The sequence below is a fragment of the Neophocaena asiaeorientalis genome, unplaced genomic scaffold, assembly GCF_003031525.2.
Source record: "Neophocaena asiaeorientalis asiaeorientalis breed wild unplaced genomic scaffold, Neophocaena_asiaeorientalis_V1.1 scaffold865, whole genome shotgun sequence".
NCBI classification, from domain to species: Eukaryota; Metazoa; Chordata; class Mammalia; order Artiodactyla; family Phocoenidae; genus Neophocaena; species Neophocaena asiaeorientalis.
The window spans coordinates 69,916-83,108 of NW_020172382.1; positions in this window are offsets into that span (position 1 = coordinate 69,916).

A 13,193-nucleotide genomic window follows, 5' to 3' on the forward strand; every position below is an offset into this window, starting at 1 on the left:
GGTGGGAGTAAATGAAAATCCTTTCTGAAGAAGGTTAACAACTCCCAAGGCCTCTCTTTTCAAATACAGTGTGCAGGACTCACTTAGAGATAAGTAGGCACATGAGGTAAGATGATATGAACTACCCAAGGCAATCTACAGATACAGTGCAATCCCTATCAAACTACCATTGGCATTTTTCACAGAACTAGAGCAAAAAATTGTTTTAATTATATGGAAACACAAAAGACCCCAAATAGCCAAAGCAATCTTGAGAAAGAAAAATGGAGCTGGAGGAATCAGACTCCCTGACTTCAGACTATACTACAAAGCTACATTAATCAAGAGAGTATGTATCCTGCTACTTTACCAAATTCATTGATTAGCTCTAGTAGTTTTCTGGTAGCATCTTTGGGATTCTCTATGTATAGTATCATGTCATCTGCAAACAGTGACAGCTTTACTTCTTCTTTTCTGATTTGGATTCCTTTTATTTTTCTTTTCTGATTGCTGTGGCAAAAACTTCCAAAACTATGTTGAGTAATAGTGCTGAGAGTGGGCAACCTTGTCTTGTTCCTGATCTTAGTGGAAATGTTTTCAGTTTTTCACCATTGAGGACGATGTTGGCTGTGGGTTTGTCATATATGGCCTTTATCATGTTGAGGAAAGTTCCCTCTATACCAACATTCTGCAGGGTTTTTATCATAAATGGGTGTTGAATTTTTTTATTTTGGGGTGTTGAATTTTGTTGAAAGCTTTCTCTGCATCTACTGAGATGATCATAAGGTTTTTCTCCTTCAATTGGTTAATATGGTGTATCACGTTGATTGATTTGCGTATGTTGAAGAATCCTTGCATTCCTGGAATAAACCCCACTTGATCATGGTGTATGATCCTTTTAATGTGCTGTTGGATTCTGTTTGCTAGTATTTTGTTGAGGATTTTTGCATCTATATTCATCAGTGATATTGGCCTGTAGTTTTCTTTCTTTGTGACATCTTTGTCTGGTTTTGGTATCAGGGTGATGGTGGCCTCTTAGAATGAGTTTGGGAGTGTTCCTCCCTCTGCTATATTTTGGAAGAGTTTGAGAAGGATAGGTGTTAGCTCTTCTCTAAATATTTGACAGAATTCGCCTGTGAAGCCATCTGGCCCTGGGCTTTTGTTTGTTGGAAGATTTTTAATCACAGTTTCAATTTCAGTGCTTGTGATTAGTCTGTTCATATTTTCTATTTCTTCCTGGTTCAGTCTTGGCAGGTTGTGCATTTCTAAGAATTAGTTCCTTTCTTCCAGGTTGTCCATTTTATTGGCATAAAGTTGCTTGTAGTAATCTCTCACGATCCTTTGTATTTCTGCAGTGTCAGTTGTTACTTCTCCTTTTTCATTTCTAATTCTATTGATTTGAGTTTATCCCTTTTTTTTGTGATGAGTCTGGCTAGTGGTTTATCTATTTTGTTTATCTGCTCAAAGAACCAGCTTTTAGTTTTATTGATCTTTGCTATTGTTTCCTTCATTTATTTGTGATCTGATCTTTATGATTTCTTCCCTTCTGCTAACTTCGGGGATGTTTTGTTCTTTGTTCTCTAACTGCTTTAGGTGCAAGGTTAGGTTGTTTATTTGAGATGTTTCCTGTTTCTTAAGGTAGGATTGTATTGCTATAAACTTCCCACTTAGAACTGCTACTGGTGGGCAGGTCCACATCTGGTGGTATGTTTTGGGGTGTCTGTGGCCTTATTATGATTTTAAGCAGCGTCTCTGCTAGGGCAGGGTTGTCTTACTGTCTTGGTAGTTGTTTGGCATAGGGTGTCCAGCACTGTAGCTTGCTTGTCATTGAGTGAGGCTGGGTGTTTGTATTGAGGTGGAGATCTCTGGGAGATTTTTGCCGTTTGACATTACGTGGAGCTGGGAGGTCTCTTGTGGACCTGAAATCAGCTGAAGTTGGCTCTCCCACCTCAGAGGCACAGGAGCACCAAGAGCCTTTCATCCACATGGCTCAAAATAAAAGGCAGAAAAAAAGAAAGAAAGAAAGAAAGAGGATAAAATAAAATAAAGTTATTAAAATAAAAAATAATTATTAAGAAAAAATTTTTTTGAAAAATAAAAAGAAAATGGACTGACAGAACCCTAGGGCAAATGGTGAATGCAAAGCCATACAGACAAAATCTTACACAGAAGCATACACATACACACTCACAAAAAGGAAAAGGGGAAAAAATAATATATCTTGCTCCCAAACTCCACCTCCTCAATTTGGGATGATTTGTTTTCTATTCAGGTATTCCACAGATGCAGGGTACATCAAGTTGACTGTGGAGATTTAATCTGCTGCTCCTGAGGCTGCTGGGAGGGATTTCTCTTTCTCTTCTTTGTTCGCACAGCTCCCGGGGTTCAGCTTTTGATTTGGCCCCACCTCTGCATGTAGGTGGCCTGAGGGCATCTGTTCTTCGCTCTGACAGGACAGGGTTGAACAGCTGATTCGGGGGCTCTGGCTCACTCAGGCCGGGGGTGGGAGGGGTACGGATGCTGGGCGAGCCTGTGGCAGCAGAGGCCAGTGTGACATTGCAGCAGCCTGAGGCACACCGTGCGCTCTCCCGGGGAAGTTGTCCCTGGATCACAGGACCCTGGCAGTGGCAGGCTGCACAGGCTCGCGGGAGGGGAGGTGTGGATAGTGACCTGTGCTTGCACACAGGCTTCTTGGTGGCAGCAGCAGCCTTAGCATCTCCTGCCTGTTTCTGGGGTCCGCGCTGTTACTGCGGGGGTCTGCGCTGTTACCGCGGCTCGTGCCCATCTCTGGAGCTCCTTTAAGCGGCTCTCTTAATTACCTCTCCTTGAGCAGCAGGAAACAAAGAGGGAAGAGAAAGTCTCTTGCCTCTTCGGCAGGTGCAGACTTTTTCCCGGACTCCCTCCCTGCTAGCTGTGGTGCACTTACCCCTTCAGGCTGTGTTCATGCTGCCAACCCCAGTCCTCTCCCTGCGCTCCGACTGAAGCCCGAGCCTCAGCTCCCAGCCCCTGCCTGCCCCTGTGGGTGAGCAGACAAGTGTCTCGGGCTGGTGACTGCTGGCCGGCACCAATCCTCTGTGCAGAAATCTCTCTACTTTGCCCTCCGCATCCCTGTTGCTGCACTCTCCTCCGCAGCTCTGAAGCTTCCCCCCTCCACCACCCACAGTCTCCGCCCGCGAAGGGGCTGCCTAGTGAGTGGAAACCTTTCCTCCTTCACAGCTCGCTCCCACTGGTGCAGGTCCCATCCCTATTCTTTTGTGTCTGTTTTTTCTTTTGCCCTACCCAAGTACGTGGGGAGTTTCTTGCCTTTTGGGAGGTCTGAGGTCTTCTGCTGAGGTCAGCATTCAGTGGGTGTTCTATAGGAGCAGTTCTACGTGTAGATGTATTTCCGATGTATCTGTGGGGAGGAAGGTGATCTCTGTCTTACTCTTCCGCCATCTTCCTCAACTCTAAAGGGTAGTCTTTCCAACAAATGGTGCTGTCGAAAATGGATATCTGCATAGAAAAGAATGACTTTTGATCCTTACCTTACACCATATACAGAATTGACTCAAAATGGATCAATGACATAAATATAAGACCTAAAACAACAAAACTCTTAGAAGAAAACACAAGACAAAAGCTTCATGATATTTGATTCGGTAATGACTTCTTAGAAAACAGTGAGTACTGACAATGATGTGGTGAATTTGGCATCCTTGTGCACTGTCAGTGGGAATTTAAAATGGTACAGCTACAATGGAAAAAAGTATGGAGGTTCCTTAATAAATTAAAAGTAGAATTACCATATTACCTAGAAATTCCACTTCTGGATATATACCAAAAACAAAGTAGGGTCTTGAAGAGATATTTGTACACTCACATTCCTAGCAGCATTATTCATATTATTTAAAACATGGATGTAGCTCAAGTGCCCATCAAATGATGAATGAATAAGCAAGATGTGGTATATACTTATAATGGAATATTTCATTGTTTTATTCTAAAAACTTCATTTTTAGGAAGGAAATTCTGCAATATGCTACAACATAGTCAAACCTTGAATACATTATGTTAAGTGAAATAAACCAGGAACAAAAAGACAAAAACTGTGTAAGTCCAGTGATATGAGGCATTTACAGTAGTCAAAATCAAAAAGACAGAACATATAATGGTGGTTGCCAGAGGCTGGGGGAATGGTGAAGTTGAGTTGTTTAATAGGTATACAGTTTCAGATTTACAATGAAAAGAGTTATGAGGATGGATGGTGGAGATGGCTGCACAACAATGTGAATGTATTTAGTACCACTGAACTGAATGCTTACAAATTATTAATATGGTAAACTTTATGTTAGATATATTTTAACTCAATAAAAAAGAAAGGTTAGGGCTTCTCTGGTGGCGCAGTGGTTGAGAGTCTGCCTGCTGATGCAGGGGACACGGGTTTGTGCCCTGGTCCGGGAAGCTCCCACATGCTGTGGAGCGGCTGGGCCCATGAGCCATGGCTGCTGAGCCTGCATGTCCGGAGCCTGTGCTCCGAAACAGGAGAGGCCACAACAGTGAGAGGCCCACATACCACACACAAAAAAAAAAAAAAGAAAAAAAAGAAAAAAACAGAAAGAAAGGTTAAAAAAAAAAGAAAGAAAAAAAGAGACATCACTGAAAGCTAACATGAAACAAAGCTGTGTCTGGGTCCCACTCTGCATCCTGTCTGGGTTTGCTGGCATCACAGAAACCCATCTGGGTACTTGGCAAGTTTGAGAATAGGATGTGGGCACCTGTAGGAAAGTTCAATGCATCGGTGACAAATGCTCCCCTGCCACTTGGAAGGGCACCTCACATTGGGTATAATGAATTAAATGGTGCCCCCACTGAATATGTCCATGTTCTAATCCCTGGAACCTGTTAGTGTGACATTATTTTGGAAAAGGGTCTTTGCATATGTAATTATATCAAAAACTTATTTGCAATCATTCTAGATTATCCAGGTGGGCCCGAAATCTAATGACAAGTGTCCTTATAATAAGAGGAGAAGACACCGACAGAAAGGAGGAGAAAGACCATGTGAAAATGGAGGCAGAGATTGGAGTGAGCAGCCACAAGCCAAGGAATGCCAACAGCCATTCGCTGAAGTTGGAAATTGCAAGGAAAGGAATCTTTTTTAGAGTCTCTGGAGAGATCATGGCCCTGCAAACACCTTGATTTTGGACTTCCGGCCTCCAAAACTGTGAGAAAATAAATTTCTGCTCTTTTAAGCCAAAAAAGAAAGAAAGAATGGCTGATAACTTCCCAATCTGGGGAGAGAAGATTTGGACATACAAGTTCATGAAGCTAATAGGTCAACACCAAATATCAACCCAAAATGATCTTCTCAAAGACAGACTATTAAAAAACTGTGTAAAATAAAAGACAAAGAGAGAATTTTTAAAACTGTCAAGAGAAAAACAAACCCTCACATAATAAAGGAACCCCCAATAAGTCTATCAGTGGATACTCAGTGGAAACCTTGCAAGCGAAGAGAGAGTGGGATGAAAAATTCAAAGCACAGAAAGAGAAACACTGCCAAAGAAGTTTACCCAGCAAAGCTATCTTTCAAAAATGAAGAAGAGATGTTTGTTCTCAAACAAAAGCTGAGGGAGCTATTCTACACTAGACCTGCCTCACAAAAAATGCTGATAGGATTTCTTCAAGCTGAAAGGAAATGACGGTAGTTACTAACATGAGAACGTATGAAAATATAAAACATTCTGGGTAAAGGTATGTATATAGACAAATTCAGAATATTGTAATACTGTAATACAGTGTTGTGTTAATCACTTTAGTATAAAGGTTAAAGGATAAAATTATTAAAAATGACAATAATAATAATTTGTAAAAATATACAATATACAAAGAGGTAAATTTTGACATCAAAAACATAAAATGTGGGGTGGGGGAGTAAAAGGGTAGCATTTTTGTATGCAATTGAAGTTAAGTTGTCATCAACTTAAAATAAACTGTTACATCTATGTTTTATGTAAGGTTCATGGTAACCACATAGCAAAAACCTACAATAGATACATAACAGTTAAAGAGAAAAGAATCAAAGCTTACATTACAGAAAAGCATAAATTCACAAAGAAAGCAAGAGAGGAAGAAAAAACAATGGAACTACAAGAGTCAGAAAAATATTAATAAGATGGCATTAGTAAGTCCTTACCCATCAACAGTTATTTTAAATATAAATGGATTAAATTCTCCAGTCAAAAGGCAGAGGAGCTGGATTTTTTTTAAAAAAGATCCAACGAAATGCTCCCTACAGAAAACTCACTTCAGGTTCAAAGACACATACAGACTGAAAGTGAAGGGGAAAAAAATATTTCCTGAAAATGCAAACAACATGAGACCATGGATAGTTATATCAGACAAACTTTATTTAACTTTTTAACATTTTTATTGGAGTATAATTGCTTTATAATGGTGTGGTAGTTTCTGCTGTATAACAAAGTGAATCAGCTATACATATACATACATCCCCAGATCTCCTCCCTCTTGCATCTCCCTCCCACCCTCCCTTATCCCACCCCTCTAGATGGACACAAAGCACTGAGCTGATCTCTCTGTGCTATGTTCCTGCTTCCCACTAGCTATCTATTTTACATTTGGTAGCGTATATATGTCCATGCCACTCTCTCACTTCTTCCCAGCTTGCCGTTCCCCCTCCCTCTGTCCTCAAGTCCATTCTCTATGTCTGCATCTTTGACAAAGAGACTTTAACTCAAACACTGTAACAAGAGACAAAGAAGATCATTACATAATGATAAAGGGGTTGACTCACCAAGAGAATATAACAATTGTAAATTCATATGCACCCAACATTGGAGCACCCAGATATATTAACAGTGAAGAAGGCAGAAATAGACAACAATACAATAATAGTAGAAGACTTTACTATCCCACTTTTAACAATGAACACACCATATAGACAGAAAATCAATAAGGAAACACTGGACTCAAACTATACTTTAGGCCAAATGGACCTAACAGACATATGCAGAATATTCCATCCAAGAGCAGTGGAATACATATTCTTCTCCAGTGCACAAGGAACATTCTCCAGGATAGATCATATGCTAGCTCACAAAACAATTCTCAGCAAGTTTAAGAAGACTGAATTGATACCGAACAACTTTTCAAACCATGATGGCATGAAACTAGAAATCAATTAACAGGAGAAAAACTGAAAACCTCAGAAATATGTAAAAATTAAACAGCACACTCCTCAACAACCAGTGGGTCAAAGAACAAATCAAAACAGAAATGAAATATCTTAAAACAAATGAAAATGGAAACACAACACACTAAAACTTATGGGAAGCAGCAAAAGCAGTTCTAACAGAAGTTTGTAATAATATATGACTACATTAAGAAAAAATAAATATCTCAAATAACCTAACTTCACACATCAAAAAATTTAAAGAAAAGAACAAGCTACATCCAAAGTTAGCAGAGGAAAGGAAACAACAAAAATCAGAGCAGAATCAAATGAAATAGAGACCAGAAAAACAATAGAAAAAAATTGAACAGCACATTAAAAGTATCATACACCATGATCAAGTGGAATTTATCCCTGTGCTGCAAGGATGGTTCAACATATGCAAATCAATAAATGTGATACACCACACTAATAAAATGAAAGATAAAAATATAATCACTGTAATAGATGGGGAAAGCATTTGATGAAACAAAATATCCTTTCATGATAAAAAAAACTTCACAAATTGAGTATAGAATACAGGTAATATTCAACAATCCTATAGCTAAAATCACACTCAAGAGTGAAAGGGTGAAAGCTTTTCCTCTAAGATCAGAAACAAGGAAACAAAACAAGGGTACCCAGAGTGGCACCACACATATTCAACATGATACCAGAAGTCCCAACCAGAGAAGTTAGGCAAAAATAAGAAATAAAAGGCATGCAAATCAGAAAGAAAGGAGTAAAACTGTTTTCATATTTATGGTCTCATAGACAGAAAATCCTGAAGACTCCATCAAAGACTGTTAGCACTAATTTTTAAAATTCAGTGAAGTTCCAGGATACAAAAATCAACATCCAGATATCAATTTCATTTCTATACACTAGCAACCAAATATCTGAAAAAGAAATAAAGAAAACAATCTTATTTATAATAGCATCCAAAACAATTAAATACTTAGGAACAAATTTAACCAAGGAGGCAAAATATCTGTACACTGCAAACTATGAGACCTTGATGAAAGAATTTGACAAAGACACAAATAAATGGAAAGATACCCCATGTTCATGGATCAGAAGAATTAACATGTTAAAATATCCACACTACCCAAGGCCATCTACAGATTCAATGTCATTCCTATCAAAATTCCAATGGCATTTTTCATGTAAATAGAAAAAACAATCCTAAGATTCGAATGGAACCACAAAGACCACAACAAACCAAAGCAATCTTGACAAAGAATAAACAAAGCTGGAGTTACCACATTTCCTGTTTTCAAACCTTATTACAAAGTTATAGTAATCAAAAGAGTATGGCATAAAAACAGACACATAAAACAATGGAACAGAGTAGACAGCCCAGAAATAAACCCACACATATACAGTCAATTATTATTTGACAAGGGAGCCAAGCATACTTACTGGGGAAAGGATAGTGTCTTCAAATAATGGTGTTAGGAAAACTGGATATCACATGTAGAAGATGAAGCTGGACTCTTAATTTACATCACTCACAAAAATTATCTTAAAATAGATTAAAGACATAAACATAAGACCTGAAACTGTAAAACTCCTAGAAGAGAACATAGGGTAGAAGCTCCTTGACATTTGTCTTAGTGATTTTTTGGATATGACATCAAAAGCACAAACAACAAAAGCAAAAATTTAAAAATGGGACTACATCAAACTAAAAATCTGTACAGCAAAGAAACAATTCACAAAATGAAAAGACAACATATGGAATGAGAGTAATATTTGTAAACAAACTAATAAGGGGTTAATATCCAAACTACATAAGAAATTCATTTAACTCAACAGCAAAAAAACCAAGCAATTCAATTAAAAAATGAACAGACGATCTAAATAGACAGTTTTCCGAAGAACACATATAAATGACCAACAGGTGTATGAACAGATGCTCAACATCAACAATCATTAATGAAACGCAAATCAAAACCACAATAAGATATCACTTCAAACCTATTAGAATGGCTATCATAAAAAAGACAAAAGATAAAAGTGGAGGAAAGGAATGCCTGTACACTGTTGGTGGGAATGTAAATTGGTGCAGCCATTATGCAAAACAGTATGCTCAAAAAATTAAAAAGAGAACTACCATATGATCCAGGAATCCCACTTCTGGGTATATAGCCAAAGGAAATGGAATAAAATTACTATCTCAAAGAAATATCTGCACTCCCATATTCACTGAAGCATTATTCACAATAGCCAAGATATGGAAACAACCTTAGTGTCCATCAACAGAAGAATGGTTAAAGAAGATGTGACAAATATATCTACATATATAGATATACACACAATGGAATATTATTTAGCCAAGAAAAAGAATGAAATCTTGCCTTTTGAACAACATGGATTGACCATAGGGCATTATGCTACGTGAAATAAATCAGAAAGACAAATACTGTGTGCTATCACTTATACATGGAATGTAACAAAGCTGAAACTCACATAAACAGAGTAGGATGGTAGTTGCCAAGGTCTAGGAATTGGGGGAAATGGGGACATGTTGATCAAATGGTGGAAACTTCCAGTTATAAGATGAATAAGTTCTGGGCATCTAACATACAGCATGGTGACTACAGTTAACTATACTGTATTATATACTTCAAAGTTGCTAAGAGAGTAGATCTTAAATGGCTTAACCACACACACACAAAAGTAACTGTGTGAAGGAATGGAAAAGTTAACTAACCCTACTGTGGTAATAATTTTGCACTTATGTATTTGTAGCAAATCATCACACTGTATACCTTAAACTCACTCAATGTTATATGTTAATTATTTCTCAATGAATATGGAATACAAAACAAAACTGCAGTCCACCATTGATCAGACTGGCATCCCAACACAGTCTATTGGAGGAAGCCTCTCCTCACTCACTTTTGGGAGTAGCCTCTGCCTTGTATATTAACTAGTTATTCTAGTCACTCCTAAGGTCACCAGTCTAAAAAGCAGGTATGTTGATCTCAGACAAAAAGAGACTGATGAGATGAATCTGTCCTGGCTAAGGTGCCAACTAGTGAATTATAGTCCTATCAGACCTATATTATAGCACCTTTAAGCTACAGAAGGAGCTGAGAAGGACCTTAGGGACTACTCCTTCAAGATCCTATAACAATTTAAGTTGGAATACAGCATATGGTAGACACAGCACAAAGTGGCAGCAGCCAAAGTGCAAACGCACCAGGAACTAACAGTACCTTCTTAGGCAGAACTTGCTGTGTGGTAAAATCAGTTAGAAAGCCAAGAGCAGCCCAGAGGTAGGCCCCTCCATTGAACACTTGAGTCATTCTGCTCACTGTGCCAACTGTTCTAAAATTATGTCCAGGATTTAATTTATGGAGGTGACCAAGTGATGATACAGAGAATCCAATGCCTCTGAAACTCATTAGTTACATTTCCTGAAAGAAGGGGACATGCAACACCACACAGGGCTAGTGGGTAAGTACCAGGTTTGGTCAGGAGGCACAAGCAGGAACAAGGAGAAAGCCTATGCCAGAGTGTTTATTGGAATTTTGACAGAAAATGTAAGGGAGGGCAGAGTAAACAATTTAGGATTGCTTAGTTTGAATAATTCTGGTGGGTTTTAGGTTATAGGTGTGGTCTCTAGTTGCCTGGTACCTGACCCTGGGACATTTTAGGTCAGGGGAAATATTGGCTTAGTGTGTAAGTTAGATTAATGGGGTAATTGAGGCTGTAGACTCCAGATTGGTTGATTGATTTGCATATGAAAGACAAGCTCCCAGAGAGTCCTTTGCTAGCCCAGTGTGGGGCAGTCTCTCCCTGGCCAGACAGCTTTTTAAGATGTCAAAACATCACAAAATACAGAAAATGAAAACTTGATTAATACACTGCTGCTGCTCTACATGGCCGTTTGTCCACCAGGCTCACTCATCTCAAGACCCATATGCCAGGACCACACAAATGCTGAAGGAGTGTGAACCTGCCTAGGTACAGACACCCTGAACCCATCTGCATGAAGAGGGGCCAGAAATCACCAACATTTATTGGTATTCTTTGGCCCTAGAGAATGGACCAACTCTAAAAATAGAGTTACCATGTGATCCTGTAATCCCACTCCTGGGCATATATCCAGAGAAAAGTCTAATCTGAAAAGATACATGCACTCCAATGTTCATAGTAGCACGATTAACAATACCAAGACATGGAAACAACGTAAGTGTCCATCAACAGATGAATGGATAAAGAAGATGTGCTATTTATATGCAATGGAATATTACTCAGTCATAAAAAGAGAATGAAATAATGCCATTTGCAGCAACATGGATGGACCGAGAGATTATCATACTAAGTGAAGTAAGTCAAACAGAGAAAGATAAATATCATTTGATATCACTTATATGTGGAATCTAAAAAAAAAGATACAAATGAACTTATTTATGAAACAGAAATAGATCCACAGACATAGAAAACAAACTTATGGAACCGAAAGGAGGGGAGGTATAAATTAGGAGTTCAGAATTAACATATACACACTACCATATATATAATAGATAATCAACAAGGACCTACCGTATAGCACAGGGAACTATAATTAATATTTTGTACTAACCTGTAAGGGAAAAGAATCTGAAAAGAATCACTTTGCTGTACACCTGAAACTAACACAACATTGTAAATCAACTATACTTCAATAAAAAAATATATAATGCTTCCTTTGGAATTTTCCTGAAGGTCAATGACCAGTGGGTATCTTTACTGTGCACTGGCAGGAGGCTATCTTAACCCATGAACTGATTATTTTGCTATCAATGAATAGAATATCTAGTCCATACATTACAATTTTTTAAAAAGAGAAATTTATTTTTTAAATATTTATTTATTTGTTTGTTTGTTTGGCTGTGCCAGGTCTTAGTTGCTGTGTGCAGGATCTTCGTTGCGGCATGCAGGATCTTTAGTTGTGGCATGTGGGAATCTTTTAGTTTCGGCATGTGGCAATCTTTTAGTTTCGGCATGTGGGATCTAGTTCCCTGACCAGGGATCGAACCTGGGCCCCCTGTATTGGGAGCGTAGAGTCTTAACCACTGGACCACCAGGGAAGTCCCGAGACAATTTATTTAAGAAATTGACAATTAGTCCTTATTGTTTTGAGTGCAATTTGAATCCATCCTCACTTCTAAATTCCACTGCCACTTTCTTATTGTGAGTCACTTCACCAACCAGAACAATTACTGTGATCCCCAGTTCCACTCTTTCAATCCTGCAGTAGTGCCTCTGCTCAGCTTCTAAAACTGCCATTTTCTTGTTTAAAACCTTGCCTGGGAAAGTGTCCAGCTACAGATTGTAATGGTGACCACCTGAATCTGAATCTTGTAAACCTTCCAAACCAGAAGATCAACAATGACAAGTAACACAACACAAATAAAGAACACTAATAAAATTACTATTGGCCATGCTTTAGATATACTAGGGTGCAGAGAATACCAAGAACTTCTAATTATTTACAAGTAGAGAAATGAAAAACAAATTTCAACAGGCTCTCATTGAGACAGGCCTGGGACCTGGGACCTTTTGCTGCAGTGCTGCAATGCTTGCACCTGGACAAACCTCTCCTCAAGCAAAAAAGTACAAAGAAACTATAAGGGACTAAAAATAACTGTGTGCATGCGCAATTGGGACAAATTATGGACAAAAGATACAAAAAGAACAAAAAACCTCCCTACTGTCACTTCTGAAGACCTGGGAGCAAAAAAACAGGGTGTCCGGAGCAAAGGCAGGGTACTGAACACGCCCCCTGCACTCAACACCACCAGAGGGGTGGACAAACACTTAAGCCACCCCTCTGGCCCAACCCCTGGACACCCGCTACGCTCACCCCATATAAAGAACCAGCTCACTTACCCCCCACCCCCACCAAGGGAGCAAGTGAGCAAGGGAACCTGTAACTTGTTCTGGCTCCCCACTGCTGCAGCAGGGGCCCCAATAAAGCCTTGCCTGAATTTCTTGTCTGGCCTCTAGT